At 42.5% G+C, this 18,356-nt stretch overlaps 1 long non-coding RNA gene across 1 annotated transcript; it reads right to left on the reverse strand.

Annotated features, from left to right (window-relative positions):
- Positions 1-575: 575 nt before the first annotated feature.
- On the reverse strand, positions 576-18,205 carry LOC109369644 (uncharacterized). Its single transcript, XR_014885956.1, has 5 exons — positions 18,098-18,205; positions 16,577-17,091; positions 12,360-12,410; positions 11,508-11,550; positions 576-2,309 (listed from the first exon to the last, which is right to left on the reverse strand). It is a non-coding gene; the product is annotated as an uncharacterized LOC109369644 (long non-coding RNA).
- Positions 18,206-18,356: the final 151 nt, after the last annotated feature.

An 18,356-nucleotide genomic window follows, 5' to 3' on the forward strand; every position in this document is an offset into this window, starting at 1 on the left:
TCGTTGTAGGTGCACAGAGTGTATTTTGAATGGGGGATCATATTCCTAAAAGACTTTGACCAGGTTAGATGAGGGAATAACACCATTAGTAGGATTAAGCTGTCCCACTTTACAGAGCCTAGCAGCAGACTGCTCATAAGTCTGCTCTGCATGGAAGTCGTGCAGAACTCCCCCAGGAAGATGCACAAGGAAGGAAACCACAGTGAGAAATTGAGATCTGCAGCAGTCAGAGAGGAAAAACATGGTGTCAGACTGAAGAACGGATAGAGAGCTGCCCTGCTCCTCATAGCAGAGGTCAACACAAGCCTTTTCAGAAAACATCTTCTCTGCTAAAGCGTGAGCTTCTTTATTTTTTCTAAGCATGGTGAATTCATCTTCAGTGCAGACAGCAGACCTCACAGCATATGGGAACAAAACAGAAAATACTGTATAGCACAGTTGCTTTTTATGTCTTTATTTTTATTAGCATGCAATGCAACAAAAGCATTTAGTTAAAAGAAAACAGTAGTTATTGTTAAACTGAGCCATAAAAAATACTATAAGGCTCATATTTTGTTTAAGATTTAATAAACATGGGAAAGACAAAAGCTTTGGAGGATTTTCCGTTAATACAAAATATTATTTACTCTTTGTCAAGGGAGAACTCTTCACCAAGTGTTTTAGAACACATCATTACCCACCAAAAAATGAAAACTCCCTGAAAGTTTAATAGCTAGTGAAATCTTATAAAAAATAAAAAGCCTCTTCTTTTACAAATGCTGTAGTAACTTTTAATGTCAGGAATCACAAACAAACAATGCAAGAAAAATATTTCACTCTGGTTTGGGGAGTCAGTTGCCCAAAACAATGAGGCTCCGACTCCAAAACTGACATGAAGCAGAAACTAATGCTAGTCTCTCAAGTACTTGAGCTGAGATGAAGGCATAAATATTGAAATAGGTTGAAAATAGGATTCCCTTAATACTGACAAAAGATTATTTAAGCTGCATATTTCTGTCTACACATCAAGTTATTCATTTCCAAATGGTTGTGAACAGTACATGTGTAGAAATGTTATGATTTGGGGATAAGAGGAGACCTTACTGCTGTTAACTTTAGCCCACTGAAAATTCATTGCAGTTCCTAACCTGCCTAAATTAGAATTGACTTTCATATTCACACAAACCCTGGGAGCCCAATTTTAAGATCCAGTGCAGATAATCTACCTCTGTATTTTTGCATATAATACAAGATGTGCCAGAAACATATGGGAAAGCACATTCAAAGGCATAGGTGAACATTCAGGCTCTCTTCTTCCTTTGTACACTCTCCCATCAAGTTATGCAGATACTTGGATGCTCACATAACCCAGTGGCACAAATTGGAAATGAAGTGCACCTGACTAATGCCTATTCTGCTGCAGCTAGGAAGGCAGAGGAACAAATTATGCGGAGGTTTCCTCTTTCCTTCATCTGTATGCATGTTGCATAATGTGTCGTACTTCAACATTAGGACCAAAATTTTTTATTATGCAAACTTATTATGACTATCAAGTCATAATAAGTTAGCAAGCTCTGAAAGATGCTATTAAATATATCAGTTTAACTTCAAATTGGAGCCTATGTATTTTTAATTAATAAATAGATGTATATGATGTAGTGTAGCAGAAGCTGCCACTAACTATGCTACTGGGTTAGGGAATGGCAAGAGTTCCTCCCTGGTGCTGGCTGTGAGCATATTCTCCTTTTTTAAATTTGGAAAACAAGGTACAGTGGTTGCAAAGCAGAGGACACACACCTTTCATTTCATATATATCACTGACCTCTACCATCTCACTCCCATAATTTTGCCCTTTTTTTCTCCAGTTCCCACCTGCATCTGAAATCAAAGGTGCACATAGGAGGGGTGGCACAGGCAGGATTTCCATGTCCATGAGATGTTTCAGCTGGATGATACATCAGAAGAAAGAAGGATCCCAAAGGCTGCTACGCATCGGAGAAGTATCCTCACAGCACTGGTTGCTTTCTGTATTCTGATTCAGTCCCTCACTGACTATACTTGGGAGCAGCCATTAGGGTCTAGGAAAATATTTGTGAGCAAAGATGTCTAATTTTCACATCCTCTGGAAAACCGCCTTCCCATGGTTACTTGTCTTGGAGCTGGCTGTGACACAGATGCATAACCCTGTAGTGAAGGATGGTGTATTCAAGAGCCTTCTTCAAGGAAAATCTGAACCCCCTGAAATCCTCCCTGCCAGCTTTGGAAAAAAGCCTGGGGCACTCTACCCAGAACTTGGACTTCTTCTGGTCTTTTGAGATCAGGAAGAGGATCTGAAGAGAAGCAAAGGGATGTTATCTTTAAAAACAAGCAGTTGCTGGAAAGGTGAGATAAGCAGGTGGGTGTAATTTAAAATAATTGGCAGAGCACTCAGAGCCCGTATCAGGATGCTTTTTCACTGTTCACACATCAGAAGGAATTAAATACATTAAATAAATGTATCTGAAGAGTTAAGTATGTTGAGATGATAAATGGATACAATCTGTTATCATGCAAATTCAGATCGAGTAGGATGAGATGACTTTGCCTGTACTGCGTCTGGCTGAAAACAGCAGTGGAAAGAAACTGTGCTATTCCTTCATGCCTTTGCTATTGGGCTTTATTACCTCTACTTCAAAATCTGTCACCCAAACAAGCAGCCAAAATGGAGGGGGAACTTGCTCTTTGGTCTGAGCCCAGTACCTTGAGTTTTGTCATTCAAGGTCATGTTTGCTCATCCTAAACAGTTCCTTGGTGCCATTTAACACATATCATATATAAAACTAGGAGAGAGGAAGATCCCTAGGTCCTTAACTAAAAACGGAAAGCACCATTAGCTCAAACTCTCTAAGCTCCTGTAAGTCACAGACCATTGAATTCAACTCTGGTACTTCTGTTGAGTACATGAATTTGTTCCTGGCTAGATGTCCAGGCATCTGGTCTGGGAACTGAAGGGATCTTCTGATGAAGAAAGTACAGATTCCCTTAGTAGTTTGTTACAGTGGTTAATTGTTCCCCATTATCAAATGGATTCCTAATTGCTCATTTGAATTTGTCTGGCTTCAGCTTGCAGCCATTGAGTCTTGCTGTGCCTTTCTGCACTAGATTAAAGAGCTTAAAGAGCCTTTTAACACTAACTATCTTATACTTATAAATGTATTTATACATCCAAGTTAAGTCACCTTTTGCTCTGATGTCTGATGAACTAAACAGAGCTTTCTAAGAATTCCAATTACATGGTGTTTTCTCAGTGTGTCAAGTCACTTTTATATATACTGCCTGCACTCCCTGATTTTTCATCATCAGGTTGCTAACATGGAAAATTAGGTCTAGATTCAGTAAACTGAATTTCACCTATTATTACTTTCTGGTTGTCTGTATGCCTTTGGAGACACTTTTCTGCTTACACACTTCATGCTTGCCCTAGACCATTTGCCATTGCTTCACAGCAGGTGTTCACATTCAGTGAACTGTTCACTCTCACTCAAGAACCCATTGCAGCCCTTCTTTCCTGGAGAAGCTACCCGTGCTGCAGGTCTTGTTTCCAGGTGTGTTCCTGTCATATGCCTGTGATGAAGGAGGATGATAAAGAGGCAGAAAAGCCAATCACCATAAAGGGTGGGGAGGAAGTATGGTAAAAAACAAACATCAGAGCTGAGAGTGGATGAGTCACTGTGCAGATTAGGAATGAGTGGCTGAATATTAGCCTTGTTCAGCTGAAACTGGTGACGCACTGTCCTTTCTCTGCAGGATATTTAGCAGCTCCACCTCAGTGTGTTCAGAGGTATCTCACAATGCTGATGAACATCAGCAGCTCCAGGAAGGCCAGGAGCTGTCTTTGTGAAGCAGGAATTCAAAACAAAGAATGCTAGATGTGTTGAAAATACAGCACCCTGCTCTGAACTCCCAAAGGCTTAGGAGAATACAAATACGCTTGACACACACATGCTTAAACCAACACACCGAATCACACAGCTTCTAAAACCAGGCAGCTAATTAGCAGGCTGACATATTTCTGACTGCAGGCCAGGTAACTGGAGGAAAGAAGGGATACATGCTCAGAGTGTGGGTATTTGTATGTGGCAGTGGCTCAAAAGGGTTAAGGAAATAAAGGAGCTTTTCACACCCTCCTGCTTTGAATTTCACTTGTCAAACCAAGAAACCGCTTTGGATTTGCTCTGATATCCGTTTAATTTCTGGTTATTTTTCTCTGAGACATGCAGTCCGCTGGTGCCAATTACGTACGATATATTTCTGACAACTTTGCTGTGATATTGCTTTTAATAATTTATACGAACGTGCTTCATATGCTTATGTGCTGCTCTGTACGTGTGTGTGTGTGTGTGTTTGTGTGTGTTGTCTCTTCCCAGTTTTGAAACCATTTAAGCAAAGAAATCTTATATAAGACCTGTAATTCCAATGCAGAAAGAGAATTCTAGGCCCCCACGTTGAAACAGCCAGGCAGTTCTAAGGAAGCTTTTTCCCAAGCAGGACAAGCAGGAATTGAAGTCAGCCTTATCTAGTACCATTGTTTTAAGCATCCTTATCTTATGAATATCAACAAAAACCAAACTGTTTTCCTGCTGAATTCTATAATTTTTAGAGCTGGGCTCTCCACCATAGGCATGATCTATTGCTATAATCTAACATGTCACCAGTCTCACCGACTGGAAACCCAGCAACAGCATGGTATGGTATGGACTGCTTTACAGACAATGAGCATCTTAATAGGCGACAATTAAATATTCATTTAGGAGGTGATGGAATCAATTCAGTGGAGATACAGCCCTTCTGAAAAGCTCTTTTCACCAATAATTGTCTCACTTGTGCAAAAAGGTTTTGTCTCATAATTAAGTCTATAATACTCATGGCCTAAACAGCTAGTAGAAATTGGGATGAGGAATCTCTATGTTTCTCTCTCTCTCTCCACAATGCCTTCTAGGGTTATTAACAGTATGAGATGGTAACAAGAAGGCCAATAGTTCACTCTGACCAGTGTGACAGGAAAACTGTTGTTTGGCTTCCAAAGAGGGGAAGAAAAAGACAATTCAAAAAAAGACTGAAGTAAGGGAGAATTTGGAGAGTGAGAAGGGGCATAGACATACGCTAAATTTCCTTTATTCCAGCAATAGCAATAAAATTCCCAATATACCACCACTTCATCTCTAGTTCATCAAATTCTCCTCTGATGGGCAGTTAGCTGCAAAAGATCTCTTTCATGGCAAGAGGAGAGTAAGAAAGAGCTTCTTTGTCTTCAGAAAGAAACCATTTCTGCTTTTGAACTACTTCCTTCAACACTGATAAAAAAGGCCTTTCATCCTCCTCTAAGTGCATCCATTTTAAGCTGGACTCAGTCAGCTTTTCAAAGTTAACACAACTCGATCAAAACTGAGTTAGCCTTGGAAACTGCACATTAACTAGAATTTAATGTTAGATTAAGGAATCAGGGGAAAAGAACAATAAGAAAAGTTCTCTGACTTTAAATATCCCCTGGAGGAAGCACTCAGGCACTACCTCATCTGTTCTACAACTCAAATGAGAGAGGAAGACAATACAACGTACTTAATATTTAGACATTAACTGGGAGGGATGTGCCAACCCATACTCCAATGCTCTTCTCCAAAAAAAGTCTTCGTGGGAGTAGCAAATGCTGAAAGCAGTTGGAGGTAACTAACAATGGGATAATTCCGCTTATCCCACATCTGTGTGGTAAGAGCACGCTTCCCTCACAGCACTTAAACCCACCACCCTGACTAGAGGTATCATGGCACAGATATATCAGCTAAAGGACTAAAAAATGGTGTTGGCTATTGCATATGAGCCAGCTTAGGCTTCTCAGCTTGATTTGTTGAGACATTGAATATGGACGAGTTGGGGAAAAGTCCAACAATTCAACTACAGCAACTTCTGGAAAGGCACAATTAGCACTACAAGACAATTAAGGCAGTGGTTTATTTCTGCTGTTGCTATCTATATGCTAAAAGTGGGGTCCTGAAACATCTCATCCCAATATGTTGTTCCACTATCAAAACCTAGCCTGTTCTTTAGAGGATTGTATTGCAGAGAGTGGAGAAATACTGCAGACAGAAAAGAGAGACTGATTTGTAGAAACACAAGTAACTGGGGTTGCAGTATCAAATTATGAGTATAATAGCTTGGGTATTTCAACTCATAAAGCAATTTCTGATGGATCTCCTGAGAGTCTGTAGCAAAATTAAACTCCATAGGTTCTCCTAGAGGTGCTAGTAATATTGCTGCTGCAAGAGTTCACGTATTTCAGACCTCAGTGACTCTTCCCAGCCCTATTGCCTGATGTGCTTCTTAATACAAATATTACACAGAAGGAACTAAGCCAATTTCCTGTACTTTAGAGGCAATTTACTAGACCTTTCCTTAAGAACTGTTAGCACATTTTTTAGTGATACAGAAATCTCGTCAGTGCCCAAGCTACAGCTTTATTGAATGTTCCACTGTAAGTTGCACAGATTTATGTGAGTGGAACTAATCAGCTAATTAATGTTGCTACGTAAATTATCGTGTGTTTTTCTTACTTATGTGGCCAATTTGCCCACTAGAAAATGGTTCTCAAATCACAGACTACAAAGAAATCCTGAAATTGCAACTCCTATGTTACAAAATCTAAAATGCTCTAACTCAGAGATGCTTTCATGTATTTTGAGCAAACCAGAGGCTTCCAAGGCCTTCCAAGGATGGACACTGCAGCTTCAGCTGGCTGCACTGCTCCTTTGGCACCCTTACAGAAGGCAACAAGCTGATAGCTGATTTATGCAGAGATATTCACTTCCTTTTCCATCGGCCACACTTGATTTGTGAGGATTTTCCCAATAGCAAAAACGTGGATGCAGAGGAAAAAGAAATTCTACCTGGAGGGGCTCTGCTATCCTGTCTGTTTCATTGCTGCAATCGGAGGGAGGAAAGACCTGTTTATGGTATATCTACACTGAAACCACGAGAGCTGAAAGAAGCTGGGCTCGGGCACAGGAGGCTCCCTATGGAGAGCACGCACGTCTTTTCCATCCTCCCCCCTCCATGCTTCCCTCGGAGGAGCCGGGCCATCCGTGGCCCTGACAGCACATGAGTGATGTGCTGGTGGCGACTGCCACCTCGTGGGCGACCAAACCAGAGAGAGATGGAGCGTCCAGCGTGAGAGCCCTACCGGTAGAAACCACTCAGAGCAAAGAGGATTTTCAGCAGTGGACACGCTGCTTCTTGGCCTGCCTAAACTCGCTCATAGTTTTCTGTAGTTATAACAAAACGAGACAAAAAAAAAAAAAAAAAAAAGACATTTCTGCTGCAATCCAGCCCAAGTAGCATTGCTTGCCAGATTTCCCATCTTCATACAACATGTCTTTCTCCAACTTTGTTAGCTATCCAGAATTTATAGGAGGCAAATAACAGCCTCGCTCACATCCCACTTCCTGCTGTGGGATGGCTCAGTCTGGAGAAGAGAAGGCTCAGGGGAGACATTATCACTCTCTACACTCCCTGGGAGGAGGTTGTGGTGAGGTGGGCTCAGTCTCTGCTCCCAGGTAACACAGATGAGAGGTGATGGCCTCAAGTTGCACCAGGAGAGGTTCAGGTTGGATAGTAGGAAAATTTCTTCTCAGAAAGAATGTTGTCACCATTCCCTGGAGGTGTTCAAGAGGAGATGTGGCACTGATGGACATGGTTAGCGGGCATGGTGGGGATGCGTTAGGGTTGGACTAGGACATCTTATTTTGTTTTTTCCAATCATACTGATTATATGCTTCCTGGCCAGACCTATCTGTCTGATCGCAGCCTGCCTTGAGTACTACCCACCAGCACCAGAAGATGACGGAGATAGCTTGCAAGCTCGATTCACTTTCAATTCAACCCATTTTAATTCCTCCTTCTCTTCATCCCTTCAGAAGGCATTGGTCCCATATCACTGCTTCTTCAGGATGTTGCTGTTTCCAAAAGGCAGCTGTGCTGAAAAACCCATTATGTTCTATAGGCACATGGAGGCTTTCTCAACATTTGAATCATTCTTCTGTGCACACCAGCTGTAAGACATTTTACTGTAGTGCGTGGGGAAAATAAGAAAATTGAAAAATGGCAAAAGCATGTGAAAAAGTAGCCTGAGAACCCTGTCCTCCTGCAGCTTCTCCACTGGTAGGAAGTTTGACTTGGGAACGTACAAACTGTAATGGAGAAATAAAAAGCTTTCTGATGCATGACTGGAGCACAGTAGCACGACACAGCTTGGTGTTGCACTCTCATCAGTCAGATAGCTAAGTTATCAGGGCTTTCACTTAGCCCCAGCTCACCCACTGTGTGACAAGTAAGAGAAGACACGTGGAAGAGAGAGGAAGAAAAGGCTGCTCCTGGTCCAGCAGACTTCTATGGACCCTGCTGCACTCACAAGAGGTGTCCTGAATAGAGCCCCAAAGCAGCCTGAGGAACATTCATACGATCTTAATGTACCATGACTGCTGCCTACCAGTTCCAGATAAGTTGGATTAATAAACTGCCTTTCATTTGTGACACTTCAGCATGAATTTTACATTAGGCTCAATTCAGTAAAGTTCACAACTGACACGCTTTCCTTTATGACAATCCTTTTCAATTGTTTTTTACACTGGGACGTCATAAAGATGTTTGAGCTGCTTCTGGCAGGGAACTGTCTTTTACCTTGAAGAAAAAGAGCTTTTATAGCCCACTCATGCCTACAGCATTATTGAATAAGGTTGGAAAACAAAGCCCTTAGCTCGTTTTTACTATTAACAAGTCAGAGTTTTTTTAGCATTAGTGAAAGCAGAGGGGTGCTGGCTGCAAGGCTGGGCTGATCACAGAGGAAATTTTGAATGCAATGAGGGTTAGGCTGATTGAAACAAGAGCATGATATAATAAGACCAGCAGATCTTTTTGGAGTTATTAATGCAATGTGAGTGGTCATGTCCACCAATTAGAGTTTACATGGCACTCACTAAATTTATTAGACTACGAATCTGCTCTTCCTTAATTGACAAGTGGCATGGCTGATCTTCATCGAAACTGTGCAAGTAAGGATAAAAATGGAAGGATGATCTGATTACAAGATGTGTTTATCTCTTGATAATGCACACTAATTAGCTACCACCTCTCTGAGAAGCAGTTACTCAGGTTGGGGATCTTCTGAGGGATGGATCTCTACCGATACTAAGTGAAAATGGGAGGTGCAGACTGACTTTCAAATTTTGACTTCAGCCTGACAAAATAAGCAAAATCAAAGCCAGCTGGATGGGTTCCTGTCCTGAAATGCCAGAAGACAGCCATCACACAGACTGCAAAGTCTTACAGAACTCAGCTACAGTCATTTCCTGAGTAGTTTCATCCATGAAATGGGAAAAATTACTACAACAGTGTTCTTTCTCCTTACCTTTTGTCTTTTGGGCCTCTTTAGAAAATATCTACTCCCCCATTTACTCTGGGCTGCACGAAAGAGAATTTGGTGCCCTGCTACAATCCCAGACGCACTCTAGCTCCATTTTGCCCCCGAGGATGAGCTCAGGGCAGATTCAAAACCTGATGTGTGGAAAGGATACACTTTTTCTAGGGTACATGGACAAAGTGTCTACATATTCCTTTCCTTCCTCCATTAAATTCTTAAAGCAGATGGAAATAATGATCTAAAAATGATCTAATCACCTGCTGATGCTGAAACATCTCAGCTTAAATACATGGAAGACAATTCAGAAAAGAGTAGGCAGGTCTCATCTAAGCATATTTTGAATGACTGACTGCTTTTGGATGACTGACTACGTTTCATAGCTTCAGCTTGATAAACCACAGATTTAAGCCATTGCATAACTGAGACAGGGCATCAGGGATATCTGTAAGTATTACTCTGATATGTTACCTTGAAAAGCACCAAATCTCCCATTTTTCACCAGCGACAGCTTTAGTTTCTTCCTTATCCAGCACTCAGCCATAATACCATGATTTTACACGATCAGTGTTAATTCTGTCGTGTCCAAGTTGCATGTGCAGAACACCTAGTGGGGAACATTATTGTTTGATCTGCTGACAAACAGGGACTTTTCTCAGGGCTCAGGGTCATGCATTGATGCAGACAGCAATCATCAGCCAAAGGAAGGGAAAGGACAGACAAACCCAGGAGATGTTTCCAGGCTCTAGCAATTTTACAAAAACCCAAACTGGCAAACTCTTGTCCCTTCAAATAAACCATGAGCCTTTCCATTATGAGCAGCTCTGTCCCTCCCTCCCCTGGAAATCAATCTAAGTTTGATGTGCTGCTTCCATAACAACACGTAATTAATACAAACCCTCTGCCCCTGCCCAGTGCAGATAATGCCTGCTGCCAACATTTAACATGAAAAAAAACAGAGAGCTCAGGAAGCAAAATGCCTTGCTTCAATCTCAAGTGTGTTTACAACAGCAGCACGGCGCCTCTGTGCTGAGGATGGGAGGAAATGCTCTGGCTTTTAATTACACGAGATGTACATAGCAAATAATTAATACAAAACAGAGTCTGGAGAAGCCTGAGCTTCCAGCCCTCTGATCATCAGCACAGTGCTGGCTTCTGGGATCACACGTGGGATGCAGCACCCTCTGAATGTACAGTGTTTGGGGATTAGGATACAGGCTCGCCATATGCCTTCCTCAATACCTGAGTGTCAGGCCCCAAATATTTCTGATTAACACTCTATGCAGCAGCACAAGATCCCCTCTCCCTTCCCTGCCCAGCTGCACTCCCCTTTGAGAGCCATTTCAGGATGCACACAGGCTGCAGTTACGGTGAGGCATTAGAAACAAACAATTCTTATCATTTATATAAATTGGAGATGTGTGGAGACTCTTCTGGTAATAAATTCAGAGTTGCACATAGATCAAGCATTCGCTGGTGTGGTTTCTACAGACAACACAGCCTCTATGTTTTTGTTTATTATGGCAGAACTCTGTCCCAGCACATTTTCCAAGGCATGAACTCAAGCATGATGATACGGAGATAAAGAGAAGTCACAACGCTACCACTGAGTCCCCAGACCACTCTGATTATGGAACATCACCCAGAAAGTATGAATGTGAGTTGGGTCGAGGTGTCAGCAAAATCCCAAATAAATAACAAACTCTGGTAACTGTCATTCCTAGAAGGAAGGAAGGGATACTTCTGAAAGAAGGTGATGCTTGGACTCTGCTCTAAAGGCTGCCTCAGCTGGTGGCTCTGAAAACCCATCAAAAAACAGAGATCATTGCCTACCCTGTGTGTACAAGCATGGTTTTCCCATGGCATTCACGTCTCATGGGTTTTTTGGTCTCTCTTGGAAAAACAAGAAATGCCAGAAGCTTCTGGAGTCACCCACTACAATTCACCACAAATCCAGCACTTGGGGAACCTGCTCTGTGTGTCAGCAGCTGCATTTCATCCTGGGCTTAAAATTGAACTTATCAAAAAAATGTGCTATCCCAGAGGTTCTCCTTTTACCTACCTGTTCTGCCACGTCACTTACCAGCATCTGAGTAGTTTCCTTTCCTGAAGCTTAATCTTTGTATCTGTAAAAAGGAAGCAAGGCATCCAGTGAGAAATTTACAGTGAACAGTTTTTGCAGTGAAAATAAATTAAAATGCACACAATGTTTTTTGTTAGGAAGCTTCTAATGAAGGGGAAGAAAAAAAAAAAGGAGAAATTCAAGCTTCAGAAAATCTTAAATAACGGAATTTAGAATCAGTCACTGAAATTAAGTGCAAAGTAGAAGAAAGGTTTCATGAATGCTGTACATTGTTTACTCCATAATTTCCCCTGGTGTGAAGAAGGCAGAGGAAGAAGAAAAAGGGAACTTTCCCACTCAAACTCAACAATATCTGCTCTCCCAGGGCCCCTGCAATGGTCTGTTTGCTAATCCCCAGTGAAAAGCCCCTCTGAAAGCACTTTCAAATCCTCCTATGGGACACAGCAAAAACAAGAGCCAAACAACAAACCCCAGGGGCTCGGTTCTTTAGCTGAAACAACACTCTCAATCTCTATTACTTCAGCTTTATAAAAGCATTACTATTTACCAGTACACATGACTATTGACTTGGACATGAGGGGATGTCTAAATCAATGCAGGCAGGCAGGACTGATACGTGGCTGGCAACTCTGTTTAAGTTTACAGTAAGCACTCCCCCAAATCAGTCTAATTAACAGCAAAACCAACGAGCACCTGGGCCCTGTGAAGCATTTGGCAGATATAAGCTTAAAGCCTCCCTTCTCAGCAGAAATACTCAAGGATGTGTCAGTGGTGACTGATGGGACATTGAGCCTGGAGGAAAATAATTAAAGGAAATCAGTGGGAAGGGACTTTATAAATTCAAATACATACCAAATAGTGCAGCTTTCAGCTGGGAGAGCTCAGAATGTGAGAGAGGTCCGACTGTATGAAAAGATGAAACACTGTATTAATGATTCGAATGCATAATGCTGTGTTGCACTGAAAGGGAGGAGAGGTGGAGGAATCTACTTGTACCTGAGCACCTGCTCTGGCTGGGGCTGTGTTGAGCAGCATATGGGGCACAATGATGACCTGTGGTCCCAGCCAGCATAGGTTATTACATAACCCTACAACTGCATGTTATTTTTGTGTGCTGCACAAGAGGCAGCAACCACAAGTCTGCTAAAATTCCATGTTTCTTTGGTTTCCTTCATGTTTTTGATGCTTCTTAAATTACACAGCCTGGCAACGACAAGCAGGCTGTCTTCAGCAGGTGCTAACACAGCTATCCCAATGCAGAAGCTGAAACTCAATGGGCATTTTTTGTAGGTGATTATTTAGAGGGAAAGAGGGGGGAAAAAAAAAAAAAAAAGCCTGTTATGAAAGAAACAAAGCTCAATTATTTGGTTGCAGCATCTGAGAGCATATCTTGTAATGAAGCCTTAAACCTTTGTAAGATTTTTTTTTTCCATGGTTCTAATGAAGAAATTGAATGACAGCTGAGAAGACTCAGGCCTGAAGGGAGAGAATGGGGCATGGATACAACTGTCTCATTAGGAAGAGAGATATCCTTTTAAAATTAGTGCTTTTCTCTTTGGCAGAAGGAGCTCAGAGCAGATAACTTTTTTTTTTTTATCTGTTGCATACTAAAATTGTTGCTTAGAGCTGGGTATGGATTTTGCATGAGGCCACATCTTAGGACATAGGAACAGAAATAAAGCCTGGGAGCAACACAGGGGAAAGGAGATAAAAAAGAGAGTGGTGACATGAACCGCAAATGATTTGGTTTTAAAGCTTATCCAAACTCAGCTGCTCACCTAAACCCACCACCACAGCTGCTGGAGACCAAGCTGGCTCATGCTCCTCAACACTGTAATGCTAAACCACTTGGGCAGATTTGTCTGGATTTTAAAACAGAAGATGTTTTGGCAAAGGTGTGGTGACGTTTCAACTCTATGGGCTCTTCAGTCATTCCTCTGGGCAGCCGTAACAACAGAAACTGAATGGGCAATCACATGAGTTTTCTAATGCATAGGCTTCAGCCCACACATCTGGAAGAGCATCATCTAGCCCCATCTTCTAGAAATGGGAAGGGAGTAACTGAGCGATAGTAGAAAGATTGTCTTGTTTGATTTTGTATCCCTACCTTTGACACCATTCGTAAGTGATTAAAACAGTTGTATTGAGTTAAAATGTTTATTTGGTAGGCTGTTTAGGTTTTTGTGTGTGTTTTTTGGGTTTTTTTTTTTCTTTGCATTTTTATGGAAATATATTTTTTATTATTGTGGTTTTACTTTGCAAAAAATAGAATTGGGAGGTTGAGTTCATCTGGGAGCATGCTTGGGTGGTTTGTGAAATGTTCACCACTAGAGGACTCTACAGCAATAGTCAATTGTCTCTCCACTTTTTTTTTTTTTTTTTTTTTTTTTAATTTATATTCCATTCTTCCCAGATAAAGATAAAGCCAGTTCCAGAAGCCCTAGGTGCTGAGCCCTGGACAGCTTTTGTAACAGCCTCTCAGACAGGGCCAGATTGTGGTTGAACAGCTTGCCCTGCTTAACGTGGAGAAGAAATGACCTCATTTTCAAGACAGACAAAAATTCAAATACTACACTACAACGAAGGAGGATGCTGAGATGCTCCTGGACTCAGCATTGTGCTTTCTGCACTTGTTTCAGCACAGAAGAGGGGCCTGGGCTGATAGAGAATCCCTGGGCTCCCTTTGGAGCCAAAGAGGGCAGACAAGAAGGCTGTTGTGCTCCCCATTCCCACTTCCTCTCTGCCTCTCTCACATTCAAGAGATGGCAGAAAATTGGCCACTGACAGAGGAATTAGGTTATTGGGAATGCTTTTTGTTTATTCTTTCCCCTCTGGAGCCACTCAGAAGGAAGCTTGGATCTAAAACACAGACATGAAAGCTGCAGGCAGCCAGCCAAGGCCTGCATCTGCTCTCAGACCACGAGTGCTGGGAGCTTCACACCGCACAGCAGCAGCCCTGCTGGGAGCCCCATGTGCTGCTACGTGCGGATGCGCTGGGACCAGCTCTCCAGCTGTCCTTGGAAAGCTGAGACCTTGTGCTTTTTGCTATTTGCCAGACCCTTGAGATTCCACACTCACAAAGCAGCTAAATCCACAAGGCCTCGCTGGCAGGCTGGCCTCATTTGGCACAACCTCATGGCACAAGGACCTCTCTCTTTGGTCTTGCAACTGCATAGGCACCGAACAGCAGGAGGATGGCAGCTCTGATGCTTTGGATGCTTCTGTCTTCACCGCATGAAAATAATGCTTTGTTTGCTTGGGCAGCCTCTGAGGGCAGGGCTGCCTGTCCATGGGTAAGCTGCACATGACTTCCTCGCTGTCCCTGACCCACAGTGGGTACCCTTCTCCAAAAACCTGCTCTTGGTGCCTGTTTCCCAACCCATCACGGGTATATGCCAGGACGTGATGCTCCTTTGAAACAGAATGGTGATGAAGAAAGAAGTGTTTTAGTATCCTGTAACATTTCTCTACACCGTTCTTTCAAGTTGCTGAAAGTTGTGTTGGTGCCAAGAAAACTCTTTTCCTTACTGCAGCACTAAATCACTTGTTCCAAAATGTCTTTGATCTCTGGTGATTTTCTAGCAATGTGTGGATAGCATTGTTTGAAAACAGCAACAATTTCTGTTTCTGAACTTTTTTTTTTTTTTTTTTTTTTTTTTTTAGGTTTAAGAGGCACAGATGGAGGGAGGGATTCAGCTATGCTCAGGCATATACTGGACTACTGGAAGTAGGGCATGAAGCAGGGTCCCCATTAGCAATGCCCAGAAGTGCACAGAACGCCAAGTACCACACTAGCACACGTTGCTGTAACTCCAGCAGTTAAATGCAAAACCTTAGCACAATGGGGTTCCCTGTGGTGCAGGCCAATTTGTCAGCTGGGGTCTTGGTGTAAGCTTCATGGCCTTGGGAAAGAGGAGGAACAGTGTCCCGTGCTCTGCTTTAAGCCATCCTCACACACTGCACACCACAGGGCACGTTTTGTGATTGAACACCTAGTTGAGAGGGACCAGGCCACGCTTTCTGCCTTACGCTTCTTTTCTTCCTTGCTGTGTGTATTGAGAGATCAATTATCCTAGGCAAGGCACGTATTATCGATCTTTCTGACTCTATTATTCCCACTTGTGGTAGCTGCTGTAAAGATTTCGACTACCCTTTAATCTTACCACACCTCAGAGAGCAGTCAGGGCAGGATCTGATTGCAGCGTAATGCTAGAATTGTTTGCTTTGAAATCCAAAACTAAATCACTGACCGCTTGCAAATGAAATAAGCCTTTGCCAATTACGTTTTTATTTTGAGTGGCTTGGATAGATTTCAGCATGAGGAAATTCTCTGAGTTACCCTATTGCATTATGCACTTCATCTGGACTTAGTCCAGGGAGGATTTCTGATGTCTTTGTATCTACTTCCTCATGTTTTTCAGGATCATGTACACATGGCCATTGTCCTGGGGTTGGGGAATAGTTCCCTCTGAATGCCTAATTAAGCTCCGATTAGCATTTCTTCTAGGAGCAGATGCAGCTTATCCAACCCAGCAAACAATGCCATCTGTTGTTCTCCTGCTGCAATTTCCATCTGAAAGTCTGCTCTGCTTCTATATTTAATCGTGAAGTATCCTACTGCCAAAAAAGTAAGGTTGTTTAAATTTGCCATTGGGCAGAAAAGGCAGAGAGAGAGGGAGGGAAATTGGATTTCTATTGTTACTGCAAGGAATACTGAGCTGGTTCAGTGTGACTGACAGTTCTGCAGCCTACTCTCCTGTGCAGGACCAGAGCAAGTGTGAAAGCCTCTATCAAGTTTTCCATTACATATCTCCTCGACCTCAAGGCTGCTTCTGCTGGGTCTCTTCAGTTGGGTTTTCTTACCTTAGCTACTACCCTTCCCTAAATGTCTGAATTACAGGTGACAGCATGGTCTTCAGATTCTAGCAGCTTGTAATGCTGTAATACTATAATGTGATGGAAAGTACAGCAATAACAGCAGGGTGGCACAATCCTAGGCTGCAGCAAATAAGAACAAACTCAAATACAACAGCTGTACACACAGAAACAAAGGAAGAAAAATTACTTACCTTTAGAAGACTCCCAGTAGGCAGGGATCTTCAGCAAAATACCTTTACCTCCACTGCCAACCCATAAATGAGGTGTGGGAAAGGGTGGATTCTGGCTCCATCTCTTCTCCTCACTCAGATGCATTGCAAACACCTGAGCTCCCCTGGGTTGGCCCTGCCTTTTTCACCATGTGCTCAATCACTGTTTCAGGCCGTATCTTAACATTTCTGCTAGATACCTATAGTGTTGTATTGTGATCTCCTCTGAAGACTTCTGGCATTCACAACAGGGTGAAAGTATTCACAAGCAATCTTGTCCATGCTCATAGCCCCCATGAATTGCTGAATTTGCATGGCCTCTTCAGTCCATCACTAACTTGCTGTGACTGCCAACAAGGAAGTCAATTGGAGAAGTGATTTTTAGGCATTTATCAACTGCTGTCTGGCTTGAAATCCACTAAACTGATTTCATACGGACCATTTAGCAGCTATTAGCTGGTTTGTGGCACAGGCTGTGGTGGATTGCAACCACTGACCTAGGGAGGGAAGAAATAAATGTTATTGTTTAACCTCTTGCACAGTTAGATGTTATAGAAGAGTTCTGTGAAAAATAGAAAATGGTGCAACATGATTTGCTGGCCAGATTTTACCCTTCCTGCTTCTTCAGTGAACATCACCTACTTAGTCATCTCCCTGAGGGACTAGATCTATGATATAAATGGATAAAAGCAGCTAGGGAATGAGGAGTAAGGTAAACCTTTGGGCTGTCTACCTTCAAGAAAGTGATGATTTAATGGGAACAGAGCAATATTTCTATAACAAGTCAGATTAAATACTTAATTTTGCAAACGTTTAAATGCTCCATCACTGATTAATGTTACAGTAAGCAAATACAGCCAGGGGGTGAATGCTACTTATTTAAAACTTTGTTGTTGGTTTTTTTTTTTAATTTCCAAATTTTAAAATATTTAACCCATATTCCCTTTGACAGGTCATGATGAGTTTTCCAGTTTATTTTCAAAACACAAACTAGTTGCAGAGCAGTGTCCCCCAACTGGCTAGCACTGCCTATGCATTATGTACATCAAGCCAAAGGTCAACGTAGGGCATGATTTGTTTAACAGTGCAAAAGAATTTCCTCAATACATTGAAACCACAACCACAGCACTAGTCCCTGAAATACCCTGAGGGATGCTGGAGGCCAGTATCGTATGTAAGGAGCTCGTATTAACATTCATTCTAAATTAAGCTTCTTTTCCCTACACACTCTTAGATCTTAAATCCTCTTTAACAAGAGGTTTAAAAACGTTTTAAACTATCTGCCTAGGGTTTTGCGTGGTTTTTTTCCTTCACTATAAAGCATTCCCATTATGCTCCCACTGCCTTCTCAGATGGCTCAGCCTATCCCTCTCGGCCCTGCCGTGTGCCCACAACCCCAGGATCTGCCAACCACCTTTCTGCTCACCCAGCAGGGGCACGACTTGTCTGCAATATGCAAGCGAGTGGAACTTGGCCAGGGCTGCTTTATTTGGAATTACAGACCTGGGGCTGATGATTGCACTGGCAGAAGTCAGGAGTGATCGCGCTGAGATCAAGATCTAGATGTTGATTTCTAGCATAGCTAGAAAGCTGGTGGGCGGGAGATCAGCATTAGGCATTATGTCTTGGGAACATCTCCTCACACAGCTTTGCAGAGAGCTCTGTGGGCTTTGCAGCTCCCTGTGACTAACCGGTCCAGAAGGAAGGCTGGATTCACCCACACAGCTTACTGGGACAGGAGTGGGCTTTTGTAGTGGCTCCC

Source organism: Meleagris gallopavo, chromosome 12 (genome assembly GCF_905368555.1).
Source record: "Meleagris gallopavo chromosome 12, MGAL_WU_HG_1.1, whole genome shotgun sequence".
NCBI classification, from domain to species: domain Eukaryota; kingdom Metazoa; phylum Chordata; class Aves; order Galliformes; family Phasianidae; genus Meleagris; species Meleagris gallopavo.